The sequence below is a fragment of the Carlito syrichta genome, unplaced genomic scaffold (genome assembly GCF_000164805.1).
Source record: "Carlito syrichta isolate Samal-C Ts95f unplaced genomic scaffold, Tarsius_syrichta-2.0.1 Scaffold308136, whole genome shotgun sequence".
In the NCBI taxonomy this organism is placed as follows: Eukaryota; Metazoa; Chordata; class Mammalia; order Primates; family Tarsiidae; genus Carlito; species Carlito syrichta.
This window is the reverse complement of record NW_007252232.1, coordinates 443,209-458,234: the sequence shown is the minus strand read 5'-3', so window position 1 is coordinate 458,234 and position 15,026 is coordinate 443,209. Positions and strand designations below refer to the sequence as shown.

At 41.0% G+C, this 15,026-nt stretch overlaps 1 protein-coding gene across 1 annotated transcript in view; it reads right to left on the bottom strand.

Annotated features, from left to right (window-relative positions):
- Positions 1-15,026, bottom strand: part of FRMD4B (FERM domain containing 4B) — a 233,164-nt gene that overhangs the window by 30,270 nt on the left and 187,868 nt on the right. The window lies entirely within an intron of this gene.

Sequence of the window (15,026 nt, the reverse complement as noted above, 5' to 3'; positions counted from 1 at the left end):
CCCCCCCCCCCGGGGTGATTCTTTGAGATACCCGTTTCCCACCTATGAGAAAGAGAGAGTTCCCCTAAATGCGACAGAAGCCTCCATACCAAGAATTGGAGGTAGGGTAGGAGGGGGAAAGACTGCTGGAGCCTCCTCTTGGTTTCTGAGCTAGTATCTCCAGCTTTTGAACATAGATCCCAACCTCTACACCCACTGCTGATATTCTCGTGCTGCACCCAGTTTTACTTGGCAGTTGGTTGGGAGAGACAGACTTTACTAGCAATGGACGTTTGAAAACCAAATAATTTGATAAAAAGCAGTTCATTCACACAGAATCAAGTACACTTGCTATACCATCTGGGCTTCTTCCCAAACCCCAAGAGTAGACCTTATGCTAGTCTCAGCCTGAGTTTGTCTAGTCAACTTGGACTTCATGATCAAATTCCTCTTCTCTGCTCCCAATCTTGTTGATTAGGGAAATATCAGCACAGCGATTTCATTCCATTATTAGACTATGGGTGGATTTTTAAAATATGTTCAAAGAATCTTAAAAGAGCATTTTAAATTGTCTAAATAATAAGCAATTCTCTGCAATGCACTATCAGCAAAACCATTTCCTGAACTACGGGAACCAAGACCTTTCACAAAGCGTAAACCTCATGTAAAGGAATAGAATGAGCCAAGGGTGCCTGTGCAATGCCGTCATGGGGACAAAAAAGTGTTCAGAATGGATCCCCCCATCCCAAACAGAGTAAGGCAAGCCAGCACACACTGAGAACATAGCCCTTCCTGGTCCACACACACAGCCGTCTGTAACTCACTCAGGTTCAAAGAGGAATTAGTTAAAGCATAAAGCAACATACCGATTTTTTTTCTTAAAAGGTCCGTAAACTTGAGGCTTTCATTTCTTTAAATCCAGGCATTCCAAAAATGGTACAGAAACGTGAGGGAAAACCTCAGGGATCTTCCTACCTCCACCCCACCCCCCAGACGACAGCTCCGGTATGCTCTGAACCGAGTTTCATAAGACACTTAGGTGTAACTCAATTTCACAAACCGAGCCTCCCACGGCTGACACACCACTGACATCAGCAACTCTACTGAGTGACACCTCCCCAATTCTACTCCTTCCTCCCCAAAGGGAGAGGAGGGCAAAGTTCTCAGCAGCAGATTTTCCCAGAAGAGACCTTTTTAAAATGGGGGGGGGGTGGTGGTCTGGATTCGGCTGATACTTCCAGGGAAGTCACTGGCTTTGAAACCAAGAATAAATTTCCCTGGAGGCTGTTTTAGAAAGACATTTCTCCCCAGGCTTACTCACCCTGGACATGAACAGGTTCAACAGGAAGAGCTACAATGCCGCTCAGCTGTGTTTTCCTTTGCGTCCATTCCCACACACATAAAAACCAGGGCTGGACTTGAAACATGATCTCTGAAAGCCGCCACCTCCCCCCTCTTATCACTTACAAATGTGAAACCCTAGCGCTTTGGACTCCATTCAGCATGTCCCTGCATTGAGAGCAAACATGCTCCCTGCAAGCAAAAACCCCACTTAAAAGGTGAAAGATTCAGCTTATTTGAGCATGTGAAATGATGGGACGGTAACTGAGTTTGCAAAGTAAGGTAGGGAACAAGATTGGGCTTCTAAATTTAAAAGCAGAGCCATTCATTTCCCCACCTGAAATCTTAAAAATCTGTGCAAAATGTGACTTCATATATATGACTTTAAGAGTATAAAAGTGGGTTGGAATGACACAAACTTTGTTCATACCAGCAGCTGCCTCGGGTTGACTAGTACAAGGGTTAAATGGTATAGAAACTTTGATATCACCAGTAATTCTTTTGTATTAATAAAAATAAGATGAGGTAACTATGACAAAATATTAGGAACATCAATTTAAGTGGTTTTGCGGGTACTATCATGTTCGTGGTACTCTTGTCTATTTCTCAAAACTAAAATTAAAAAATGAATATAAGTTGATCTATTTTATACAAATGTGAGATTTTCGCCTTCCAACCAGCTGGGAGGCTCCTATTTTAAACATTTCTTATTATTATCACGGTGGTTCTTATCAATGTTTGAAGATGCTAGGGAAACACTTTTAAATTGTAGCAGCACTTGATCTACCTGGCAGGCGAACATAAACTAGCTTTTCTTTTGAAATTTATGAAATTACTCGTCTATTGTGCTTTTTATTTTTGTGCTCTTGATCTTAGAGGGCCATGATGAAGCGCTAAAAACAAAAACGGAGCTAAGGTGAATTTATCTCTTCAAAGACTGCTCATGTTCCGAGTCCAGGGCTCACAGCCCTGGCTCACAGCAGGCAGCTGACCAGTGCTCATTCAGATATATTTGTGTTCCACATATACACAGTGTTCAGTGTTTTCCTTGAAGGATAAATAAGAAGCACCCTCTGGTCAAAATCATGCAGCGATTCCAGATCAACAGAGGGAGAAGGGGTGAACTGGTTAAGGAAACATCCACCATGCTGACTTCCTGGTTGGGGCCTCTGCATTCAAGAAATAGCCCATCTTCCATATAATAAGGAATACTCTAACTCACCTGAATGTTGAAGAAGGGATGGCAAGAAAACTTTCATTTGAGGTAAGAGAGCAAAGCTCTAAGGAAGGTAGAATGAAGCAAAGCATTCTTTGCATTTCTATTATTTGAGAAATAATGGAGTCCACATAGGGTGGACTATTACGGGGGAAGTGAAATAGGGTAGGACTGTTATATATATTATTGATGTGTATATGTGGAACACAAATACATCTGCAATTTTCATATTAAAACAGAAGAAAATATTTTGCCCAAACTGGAAATTTTAAGAAATTCTGGAAATTTTTAAAAAATGAAGAATTCTATTTGCCTTGCAACACAGACTTAAGAGTAGGGAACCAGAATGTTTGCTAAAGTGATCATTATACAAGTATCATTACGAGCATTAATTCGTATTTACTGCTGTTTATGTAGCACCTACTAGAAGCTATGAGTTTGAAATTCTGTTGTTAGAATTTATGCTGCCAGTATGAAAGAGAAATAGTTGTAAGGTGAAAATAAAACTACAATGAGGTATTTTAGATTTCTTTCTAATCTATGTTCATCTTGAAGGATTAGTTGTGTCCTGTGGTATCAAAGAAGGAAATAAGGAGTGATAGATGAATAATACCTGGGATTACTTTGAGATTGTAAAAGTAAATAAATAAATAGAGAAATAAAATAGTAGAAGATAAGCAACATAAACAATATTAATAAAGAGGTAACTAAGAAACTATAGTAGGAAGAAAATATAGCTTCAGGTAAAAAATCAGCTTGTCTTAAAAAAAAAAATAAAGCAGGTCAGGAGCAATGTCTCACACCTATAATCCCAGCATTTTGGGAGGTCAAGGTGGGAGGATTGTTTGAGCCCAAGAGTTTGAGACCAGCCTAGGCAACATAGTGAGAGCTTGTCTCTACAAAAAATAAATAAATAAAATAAAGTGTCAAAAATTTTAAACTGATATAGAAAATCATGGTGGAACCAAACCCTGTTTTGAAAGTGAACTTCTATCAAGTAGTATAATCAGAAGAAATTACCTTTATCTTTAGATGTAAAGGAAGCTGATGGTTTTTGAATAATTTGCCACACGTTACACTGTATTTAATAAAATGAATGTGTGGAATATTTCAGCCATTTTGTTGAAATCTACAGTCAATATTTAATTAGATCCAACCTACTTTCATAGACTTAAAGAAATAGAAAAAAATCACCTCATCCTCATCTCCACTCTACTATTACAATAGTTTGTAAATACCTGAGGCTGCTGTCAAACTGCAACCACAAAAAACTATGACGAATAGCAGAGGGATGTTTAGGAGACAAGGTAACATGTACTTCAGTATTACCTGGAGTCGTTTATTTGTTCCTTTTTAATCAACAGCTATTTCTCGAGCACCTCATATGCTTGAGGTCCTGTTCTTGGTACTTGCCGGGGAGTAACAGACAGATTCCGATCCTCTCCCTTATGGGGCTCACAGGAAGCAACCGAACCAAGTCATACTGCCTTGGTTTGCATTCTGGGATCACCACGTGTAGTTGTGTTTTCTCCCCTGCCACCCCCCCAGTTGGAGTCTCACTCTGTTGCTCAGGCTGGAGTGCAGTGGCATGCTCACAGCCACCACAGCCTCAAGCTGCTGGGCTCCGGCAAACCTTCCGCCTCAGCCTTCCAAGTAGCGGGAACTACAGGCATGAGCCACCATGCCCGGCTAATTTTTTTTTTTATTTTTATTTTTAATTGTAGAGACCAGGTCTCACTGAGTTGCCCCGGCTGGTCTTGAACCCTGAGCCAGGCAATCCTCTCACCTCTGCCTCCCAAAATGCTGGGATTACAGGCATGAGCCGCTGCACCTGGTCGTAGCTGTGTTCAATTTAGTAAGTTGCTGAACTCTCCTGAGTCTCAGTTTCCTTATCTATGAAATGGGACCAACAATGCCTGCCTCAGAGTTGTCAGAAGGGTTCAGGGAGATTACATTTGTGAAGCACTTAGCACAGTACCTGGCTCAGAATAAACATTCAGTAAGAGAAAAAGTTAGTTGTATTTGTGATGAAGGACTCTCAGTCTGCCTCTCTAATTTTATCAGATGGACAATAGCTACTTAATAGCAGAAACAGAACTAGAAACAACGGTCTGGACCCCACATCTGTCTTCCCATTGATGAGAAACAGCTAAGTTACTCTGTTGACCTGTGTCACTCAGGCTTCCAATGCTATGAGTTTCAGACTCTGTAAAAACCACTTGTTGGATTTCTGTTGATTTCATCGGAGTTTCCAGATAAACCCTCTAGGCAGGAAATTTGTTCACTGTTCCTGTATCACAAAGGTCATAAATGAGGAAGGAGTGGGTCAACAGCATGCCCCACAGGCAGACACAACAGCAAGTTCTCTCCTGCCTGAGGTACCTGGGAAAGAAGGCATACGCTCCAGCATGTGTAAAAATACTGAGAAATGTGCACTTGCCGTGGGCTGGGGGAATCCCATGAAAGGCCTAGACAGGAAAAGCCTCGGACAAAAAGAATCAAACTGTCTTTTTCAGTCCTGAAGAGCTGAAAGTAGATGTTACCTAAAGGTTTAACACTAGGCCAGGACGGTAAAGACGTCAGGCGAGGCTTGGCTTTTTAATAGCACTCATAGTATGTACAGGTTAATCATTTAACTGCAAATTCACCTGGAAATGACTAAATTTGGTACAGTCACAGCTGCAGTGTATGACTGTACATCTAATAATGACTAACGAAGGGTGATTCCCCTGGCTATTACCTGAATCAAAACAAAAATCACTGTATTATCGATTTATCCTTTTTTTATTTTAAAAATTTACACTTGATAAATATTCTGTTAGTACCTTTTGGAGTACCACAGAAATAGAATTCTGCAGGATTGTGGGCTTTTATAAAGCATAATTGATCTATCTTCTTTTCAGCCAGCCATCTTTTTATCCATCAAATTTTTGTGTGACTAAGATAAGGTCTCTCCCCACAAGGAGGGTACAGGCTGGCAGAAATAATAGTCATACAACAAATATGCACAGTTAATACCAACAGTGCCAGCTTACATAAACTAAGTGTACATATCAACTGTAGTGCTAAGAGGTTGCATACATTCTCACAGGGTCTTCTGGACACCCAGATGGGGCAGTACTACTTCTAGCCTCATTTTGCAAGAGAAAACTGAGACTCAGAGAGGTTTAAGTAAATTGACCAAGGTCATACAGCTTCCTAGGGGTAGATATTCACACATAAGCACATCCAGGCTTCAAAAATTCCCGAGTATAACCACAACATATCATTCTGCCTTTCTCACCTGGGAAGAGTACAATATGGGCATTTGTTATGTTTCTTTCTTTTTTTTTTTTGAGTCGGAATCTCACTCTGTCACTCAGACTGGAGTGCAGTGGCTGCTCCCGGCCACCGCAGCCTGGACCTGCTGGGCTCCGGCAGTCCTTCTGCCCCAGCCTTCCAAGTAGCTGGAACTACAGGCGTGCGCTACCATACCCGCTAATTTTTGATTTATTGTAGAGATGAGGTCTCGCCAGGTCGCCCTGGTGGGTCTCGAACCCGCGGGCTCAGGCAATTCACTCACCTCGGCCTCCCAAAGCACAGGATTACAGGCTGAGCCACCTAGCCGGGACATTTGTTATGTTTCTAACAACAACAACAACAACAACAAAAAGTGAGAGAGAAAGAAAGAAAAAAGGAAGAGTTCTTAGTTCGACCTCAGATAAAAAAGAAAGCAGGAATTATGGCAGCTTTTTGTGGGATAGCACTTTGAGTCTTTTTACTTAGACTAGTGAGTCTCAACCTATGATGATTTTGCACCACTCCCCACCCCTCTCAACTGTCAACCTCCAGGACACCTGGTGATGTCTGGAGACATTTGGGGTTATCACACTGGAGGGGAGGGTGCTACTAGCATCTACTGGGTAGGTATCAGGGATGCTGCTGAACATCCTACCGTGCATAGGACAGAGGGCCCTCCACAATAGGGAATTATATGGCTCAAAGTGTCTATGGTGCCGAGGTTGAAAAACCTTGACTTAGAGGATAATATCCAATGATATGATCTAACTAAGCTTTGGTAGGTGAAACATATTGATGAAGAAGATAATTTTTGCTCTAAAACAATGAATTTTGGAGTTCTGTTTCTTTCAACTAGGTGATGCCTTTAGGAACAACTGGCTGTTCAGATTGCTTTATAAATGCAAATGTTACCAACAAGAGGGACTTTCAACAGCTGATCAGACTAGAAGAGTCAGCTGTGCTGGACTAAAATCTCCTAACATAGCCAAATGGTACACACTAGGTAGTGCTGTTTTTTTTTTCCAGGTGTGACCTCATAATCTTACACACATAGAACATCACATCTTAATGCACAGAGTAAAACTTTTTTGAGTAGTTTCGGAAAGTTGAGATAAATAAATTCTGAGTATTAGGAAACGGTAAAAGGATGTCATCTCACCCAAGTTTCCTCTGTGGCCGAAATCTCTAACCTCCCAGGGCTGATCTAATGACTTCCTGTTAATAGTCTCAGAAGAACACTTATCACATGTATTTGATACAAGTGGGACTGAACCGCTGCTCTGGGTACTGCAAGGTGGTTTTGGATGTTTACAATGGGTCTCCCCTTTTATGGGTTGGTCTGTTTATTAAATATTTCCAATGAAATACCTAATTTTGAATATATTATTTTTTTCTAGATAGATAGGTCCTTGAAGGCAAGACTATGGCTTTTTCCTTAAATGAGACAAAGAGGCCAGACACAGTAGTTCATGCCTGTAATCCCAGCAGTTTGGGAGGTAGAGACAAGAGGATTGCCTGAACCTGTGGGTTCGAGACCAGCCTGGGCAATATGGCAAGATTTTTGTCTCTAAAATAAAATAATAAAATTATGGTGGCATATACCTATAGTTCCAGTTACTTGTAAGGCTAAAGCAGAAGGATCACCTGAGCCTAGCAAGTTGAGGCTGCAGTGACCGTAAGCGTGCTACTGCACTCCAGCCTGGGCAACAGAGTGAGACTTTGATTTATTAAAAAAAAAAAAAAAGAGCTGGACTCGGTGGCTCAGCCTGTAATCCCGCGCTTTTAGAGGCTGAGGTGAGTGGATTGCCTGAGCCCGTGGGTTCAAGACCCGCCTGGGCAACTTGAGGAGACCTCATCTCTACAATAAATCAAAAAATTAGCCAGGCGTGGTAGCGCACGCCTGTAGTTCCAGCTACTGGAAGGCTGAGGTGGAAGGATCACCGGAGCCCAGCAGGTTGAGGCTGCAGTGGCCGAAAACGGCCACTGCACTCCAGTCTGGGTGTCAGAGTGAGATTCCAACTCAAAAAAAAAAAAAGAGAGAGAGAGCGAGACAAAGAATATAAAGAACTAGTTCAGGGCTCTTGCAAATGCAAAGCGCTCAATAAATATTTTTTGAGAAAAATATAAAATCAGATACACTGTACTCCATCATTAGAAATATGATTGTAAGGATGAATGGAGTTGATAGCTTATCACTGAAGCCAAACAAAAAAATCCCAAACCAATCAATCATCGGTCACAAGTATATAATTTAAAGATTTGGCCAGGCATAGTGGCTCATGCCTGTAATCTTAATACTTTGGGAGGTCAAGGCATGAAGACTTCTTGAACCCAGAAGCTCAAGACTGTCTAAGTAACATAGAGAGACTCCAGCTCTACAAAAACAAAAATAAATTAGCTGGGCATGATGACATATGCCTGTAGTCTCAGCCACTTAGGAGTCTGAGACGGAAGAAAGAAAAATCTTTATGCATCTTCATATAATTATTTTTCACCGAACTTTATGTACTAATTGCTTTTCTCTGTGTTTAGACTAATCAATCATATTCAAGAGGTACCTATCATTTTTCTTCATGTGCCAACAATTCAACTATTTGGCAAATGCCTGAACATAGAAAATAACAGAATGAACAATGAACACCTGATGGTTTTGCCTTCTAGTAGCATTCTCCATTTCTACAGGGAACTCTCTTACTCCATAGGCTCTAGTTGTGGTGGTTCCTCTCAGTTTTTATAGCACTTCTATCTCCATCCTATCAGCATACCCAGTTCTCTGACTAGAATGAGCCACCCCATTCTTTATGAGCTTTCATTATTCAGGTCTCTGCTTAAATGTCACCTTTCTGAGAGGACTTCCTAGAACACACAAAATGTCCCATCCCCACATTCCAATACTGTCTTTCCATCTACGACTTCAAAGGCAATAAATATAGTGTGATATAAACGACTTGTCGTCCCTAGGATCTATTTTCCCTACATTCCTTTAGTAACAGAATACTTTGAGTTATGGTTTTGCCCATGGCCACCTACCTAGAGACAATACTTCCCAGCCTCCTTTGCAGTTAGACTTGGTGAGTTTATGAATGATAAAGAGGCTTAGATTCTGTTTCTGTCTTCTTCGCCAAAACTCAACCAATTTTCTAAAATTCCTTGTCTTAGAAGAAATGCAAACTGCTTAAAATTCTAATTGCGATTAGCTATAGGAGAAGAGAAATACCATGCTGTCCAGTACCCTTTCCATAAACAAAAGTATGGTATAGGCTAGGCATGGTGGCTCACACCTGTAATCCCAGTGCTTTGGGAGGAGGATTGCTTGAGCGCAGGAGTTTGAGATCAGCCTAGGCAACACAGAAAGACTTTGTCTCTACAAAAAATGAAAAAATTAACTGGGTGTGGTGGTGTGTGCCTATAGTCCCAGCTTCTTGTGGAGGCTGAGGTGGAAGGATCACCTGAACCCAGGAGGTTGAGGCTACAGTGAGCCATGATTGTGTCACTGTACTCTAGCCTGAGCAACAGAGTGAGACCCCCAACTCAAAAATAATCATTAAAAAATAAATAAGTAAAATAAAGTACAGTGTAGAGGAAAAAATGTCTTCTCAGTGAAACAACTTACTAAAACTCATTGGGTCCTTCACAATGACCTGTGAGGCAGACAGAATAGAAAGAATTATTTGAACTTGATAGTTGGTAGAAAGAAGGCCCAGAAAAGTTGAGCAACAGCTGCAAGTCAGCCAGCTGGTTAGTGGGAACGTAGAACTGGATCTTATTTCAAATCTATGCTATGGGATTGGAGTTCTCCTCCCATGGCTCTGCAGAAGGTTTTAATAATCAGATTGATTATTGGTGTGGACGCTTATGTATACATCTTACAAACAGGATGGACCAGTCTCTAGTTGCCATTTTTATAATACTACTTTTTTCTTCCACTTCATTATACTTCATTTTGTATTAATAGGGAAAGGCTGGACAGCACATGTTCTCTTCTTCTCCTGCAGTTAACCTCATCTGGCATGCAAGCAGTGTTAGAGGTAACTTTTTTTTTTTTAAAGTAGGATTTATTGAGAGGCTAGAAAGGTTCCCTGAGTGGGAGGGGACCCGAGGGGGTTGCCCAGAGGTTGCATTAAATCCAGGTATGATGTGATTTGGTAGTGGAAGAAAGATGATCTTAGAAATGGTCAAGATGCCTGTGCGTAGGAAAATAAGGAAGTCGCTGCCTTTAGATAAAAGGGTCCTGTAATTTTATGACAAGGAAACAGGAAGATTTTCGTGCTTGTTACTTAATTCCTTTGGCTGTAGGAATTTGGGAATTCCAATACTAGTTTTTTTTGTTGTTGTTGCTGTTTGTTTGTTTTTAATTCATTAACTAAAACCTAAGTACCTTTTCCTACCCTAAAATACCCTGGGGTAATGAAATTCACCTCAAGCCTTTCTTAGCACGCTATAATGCAAAAAGATACTAACATTTGAAAAGCATTTTGTCCTACTATGGACTACATATGACACCTCAACAGTGTGCCATTTCATTTCTTCATCTCTACACACTCTTGGTTTTCCCAAGTGGAATATTTGCTGAAGGAATACAAACCCATCATGACATACATGAATAACTGGCTCAGTCTCTGACCTGGTGTCTACTTCTTTGTGAAGAACAGACATTTTTTCCTTGAAATACTAAGTGAACAATAAATACCCAGAAGGATTACAAGGTTGCATTGTTTTTTAAGTGAAACTTCATAAGCTTTTAAGTCCAAATGTCCTACGATTTGGAATTGAGTTCTGGTATGTTTTCACATTCCATAAGAGTTGGCAATGACATATTCATGCAAAGGGAGGATTAAAAAGTAAAACTTTTTATGATCTGAATTTTTAATACCTTGAATTTTTTGTGGTTCATAACTGAGAATTTTAAAATTTTCTTTTAATTTGCCTCACACACAACTTCAGGCATTATGGTTAATGAACTGGGAGGTGGAGGGAGTGCAGTCTCTGAAAACAGAAAATTCAAGAATGGGTTTTTAGAAGCCACACTAGAGCACTGGGTTTGAAGACATGTCAGCTCCCCCTCTAACCACACAGCAATCAAGAATATTTCCCGGCCAGGTGAGGTGGCTCACGCCTATAATCCTAGTACTTTGGGAGAGCAAGGTGAGAGGATTGGCTAAGCCCACAGGTTCGAGACCAGCCTGGGCAACTTGGCGAGTCCTCATCTCTACAATAAGTCAAAAAATTAGCCAGGTGTGGAGGCGCATGCCTGCAGTCCCAGCTACTTGGAAGGCTGAGGTAGAAGGATCACCTGAGCCCAGTAGGTTGAGGTTGCAGTGGCCAGGAGTGTGCCACTGCACTCCAGCCTGAGCAACAGAGTGAGACTCCAACTCAAAAAAAAAAAAAAAAAAAAAAAAGAAAAATTAGTCAGGCGAGGTGGCACTGTGGTTCCACCTACTTGGAAGCCTGAGAGGCAGGAGGATCGCCTGAGCCCAGCAGGTTGAGGCTGCAGTGGCTGTGAGTATGCCACTGTGCTCCAGCCTGGGCAACGGAGTAAGATTCCGACTAAAAAAAGAAAAGAAAAGAAAACAATGTGCTGCTCCCCAGACAGGCAAAAAAAGCCTTATAGCTAAAAGACCTGAAGAGTACCTCGTGAGTGCTCTTTATAGCCCCCAACATTCATAGATGAAAACCTACAGGCACTCTATAGAAAGGCCAGAAGGTGTCTGCTGGTAGATCTTGGAACAGTCCCTCATCAAAACAGCCTTTTTGGCATCAGTCTCTCTTATTCTTGGTAAATCTCCTTTCTTCTGGCCTGCTTTTAAGTCATATAATTTAAAGAAGGCAGAATGGGGCTCAAGAGGCTGAACACCTTGAGGCCTCCCATTTCATGATTACAGCCTTTATTTCATTAGTTTGCCAATTTGACCTTCATTCCTGCCAGCCAGGTCCACATAAACAGCTGAAGCATGATCCTCCTTTTATAAGTCAGTGTTTACAGCCCTTTAAATTATGCATTCTTTCATTTGTGCAAACTGGGCCAGGAGAGGGACTTATAGAACATCCTCACTCCAATTAAACCCTTATGTTGTTTGGACACAAAACAATAAATGTATGGAAGCAAAATCCATTGCCAGATTTTAACAGAAGAAAGGAGGAAGCAAACATTAGAACAGAGCAGACACCCCTGAATATAATGCAGAACGAGAAGGCAAGAAAGTGATAACACAAGATGGACTGTTTATATTCCTTTCTCAATTGAGTCGCATGTCTTGAAAATAAAATAGAGGGGGATGGGATTAACAGTCGCAAATATCTGTCTGGGGATGGGGAAACACCTCTTATCAACAGGGTGCCTGAATGAAACGTAATTGTACACCTAACCCTTAACTGTACCCCACAAAATCATAATAAAAAATACTGATTAAAAAAAAGAAAAGAAAATAGAAAAGCTCTGCAAATCGAAAAAAGGAAGTAGCTTCTAACCCTTGTCTAGACTCTGGAATGAACAAGCAAACCTGATTATTATCAGTGTTAAGCAATATTTGCCAATTTCTATGAAACTGTGAATGTAAAGAGAGGCCTGTGAGTCATGAACATAGGAGAGGAAATTAACTGCAATATTTACTGCGCAGACTGTGACTCATCACTTTTCTGGGAGAAAGCTTGGTTGCTCTCAATCTTATCAAGTCACATTAGCTCAGAGATTACTTGTATATTGATTGCAGTTATGTTTTACATGCAAGATTCTGAAAAACCATCAAGACTCCTGAATATTATTTCTTTTTTTTTTAATTGGAGCCTTACTCTGTCACCCAGGCTTGGAGTACAGTGGCATGCTCACGGCCACTGCATTCTTGACCTGCTGGGCTCAGACAATCCTTCCGCTTCAGCCTTCCAAGTAGCTGAAACTACAGGTACACACCACCATTCCTGTCTAATTTCTTTGATTTACTGTAGAAACGAGGTCTTCTCGCCATGTTACTGAGGCTGGTCTTTAATCCATGAGCTCAGGCAACCCTCTCGCCTCCACCTCCCACAGTTCTGGAATTACAGGCATGAGCCACTGAGCCCGGCTGATATTATTTCTTCAAGTAAAATTCAGGGGAGAAACAAATTAGCAAAAAAATATTAACACAGGTAAGATCTACCTTAAGAAAACATGATGGGCAATAATTTAGTCTTCCAAAATAGATCAACTAGGGATTAGTTATTTGTCTTGGCTGGGATTCTTTATTATGCTCTGCAAGCCCCTTCTATCTCTGCAATGGAAAAAACCATGATGTTTATCAAAAGACAATTGGTTAAATAAATTATGTATTTCCACATAATGAAACATTAGGCAGCTTTAAAAAGAATGGAAGAAAATCGGTTTGTAAGTGAGCTGGAAATATATGCAAGTGTGGAATAGTGATAATAGGTTTTTCTCTCTTTGTAAAAGCTTAGAATATACACTGACAGTGTCTATATGAACCATTGCTCTTATTATCTCTTAAGAGAATTCTCAGCTGCGTACAGTAGCTCATGCCTGTAATCCTAGCGCTTTGGGAGGTCAAGGGAGAGGACCGCCTAGCCCAAGGGTGAGAGATCAGCCTAGACAACCTGGCGAGACATGGGAGTGGTGTTGCTTGCCTGTGGTTCCAGCTACTTGAAAGGCTGAGGTGGAAAGATCGCCTAAACCCAGCAGGTCAAGGCTGTGGTGGTTGTGAGTGTGCCACTTCACTCCAGCCTGTGCGACAGAGTGAAACTCCAACACACACACACACACACACACACACAAAAGAAAGAGTATTATTCTCTTAACAGTGGTTATGGTGGGGGAAGGTTGAGGACTATAGAAAGATTTCCTATACTAACTGACATATTTCTGTAGTAGTTTTTTGTTTGTTGTTTTACAATAAATATGTATTACTTTTGGCAAAAAAAATGCAATTATAAATAAAAGTGATCAAAAAATAGAAAAATTTGGATGCCATTTATTTCGAATATTACTGATTAGAATTTGGTTTTCTTTTCTTTTTTTTTTTTTTTTTTTGAGTTGGAGTCTCATGGGTTCGAGACCCGCCTGGGCAACTTGGCGAGACCTCATCTCTACAATAAATCAAAAATTAGCCGGGCATGGTGGCGCATGCCTGTAATTCCGGCTACTGGGAAGGCTGAGGTAGAAGGATCACCGGAGCCCAGCAGGTCAAGGCTGCGGTGGCCAGGAGCAGCCACTGCACTCCAGTCTGAGTGACAGAGTGAGACTCCAACTCAAAAAAAAAAAAAAATTCAAATATAAGCAGGGCAGTATTACTCATATTCCTCCAGGAAATTTATATTGATCTTGGTCACAGGGCTTATGGAAATAAACTGCTAACTGTATGATTACATACATGCTCTCTTGCTGGCCCACTATCAGTTGCTGAGTGATGCTTTTTTGTTTTCATTGATAACTTCTGATAAGGAGCCTTAATGCCCAGCTAGTCTGACCCAGGAGAGCTGGATCAGTATTGGAAGGGGTGGAGGTGCTGTGGCTTGCTCTAGGCCACCCTTTTGTGTGATCTGTGTCAGTTTCGCAACCATAAAATGGGGAGAGGAGGTGAGCTTTATTCATTTTCATAATTCAAGGAAGACTGTGAATACCAATTAAATTTACAAGAACATTTATAAGATGAAGAGCTTTGGGGTATGATTACAGGGCTGCTTTATGAAGAAAATGGCTGTTTTCCTAATACACATTAAAGCAAGAGACAGATGGAAGTGATCGGAATATTTAAGGCTGTGATGTCGGGCTGTGATAGCACAGGGTACCTGACCATGGTCTGTTATTAGAGGCCATTGTTCTACTCCTGTGACCTCAGTGATGGCAGTGTAGCACAGGCAGGGTGGCAAAACCAACCAGGGCACCATGAGTCAGTCTTTATGTCACTATAACACTAAGGAAACCAAGAGCAGCTGGATAATTATCTCTGTGGCTTCATCAATTTTTACATGGGCAAAAATGTGTTGTACACTTGTGCTTGGTCAAGAGAAGCAGTTTCATAATCAACTCTTAAATGGAAATTAATGCAACTTATTTAGCCCTGGAAATCCAAATTTGATAGATAATGACCCTTTATTATATAGCACATAACTGATTTTTCAGTACAAAAAGCAGACATGTTTTCTGCAGAAAATTGTTTTTTGTTTTTTTTTTTTTTGAGTTGGAGTCTCACTCTGTCACTCTGTAGCCTCGACCTGCTGGGCT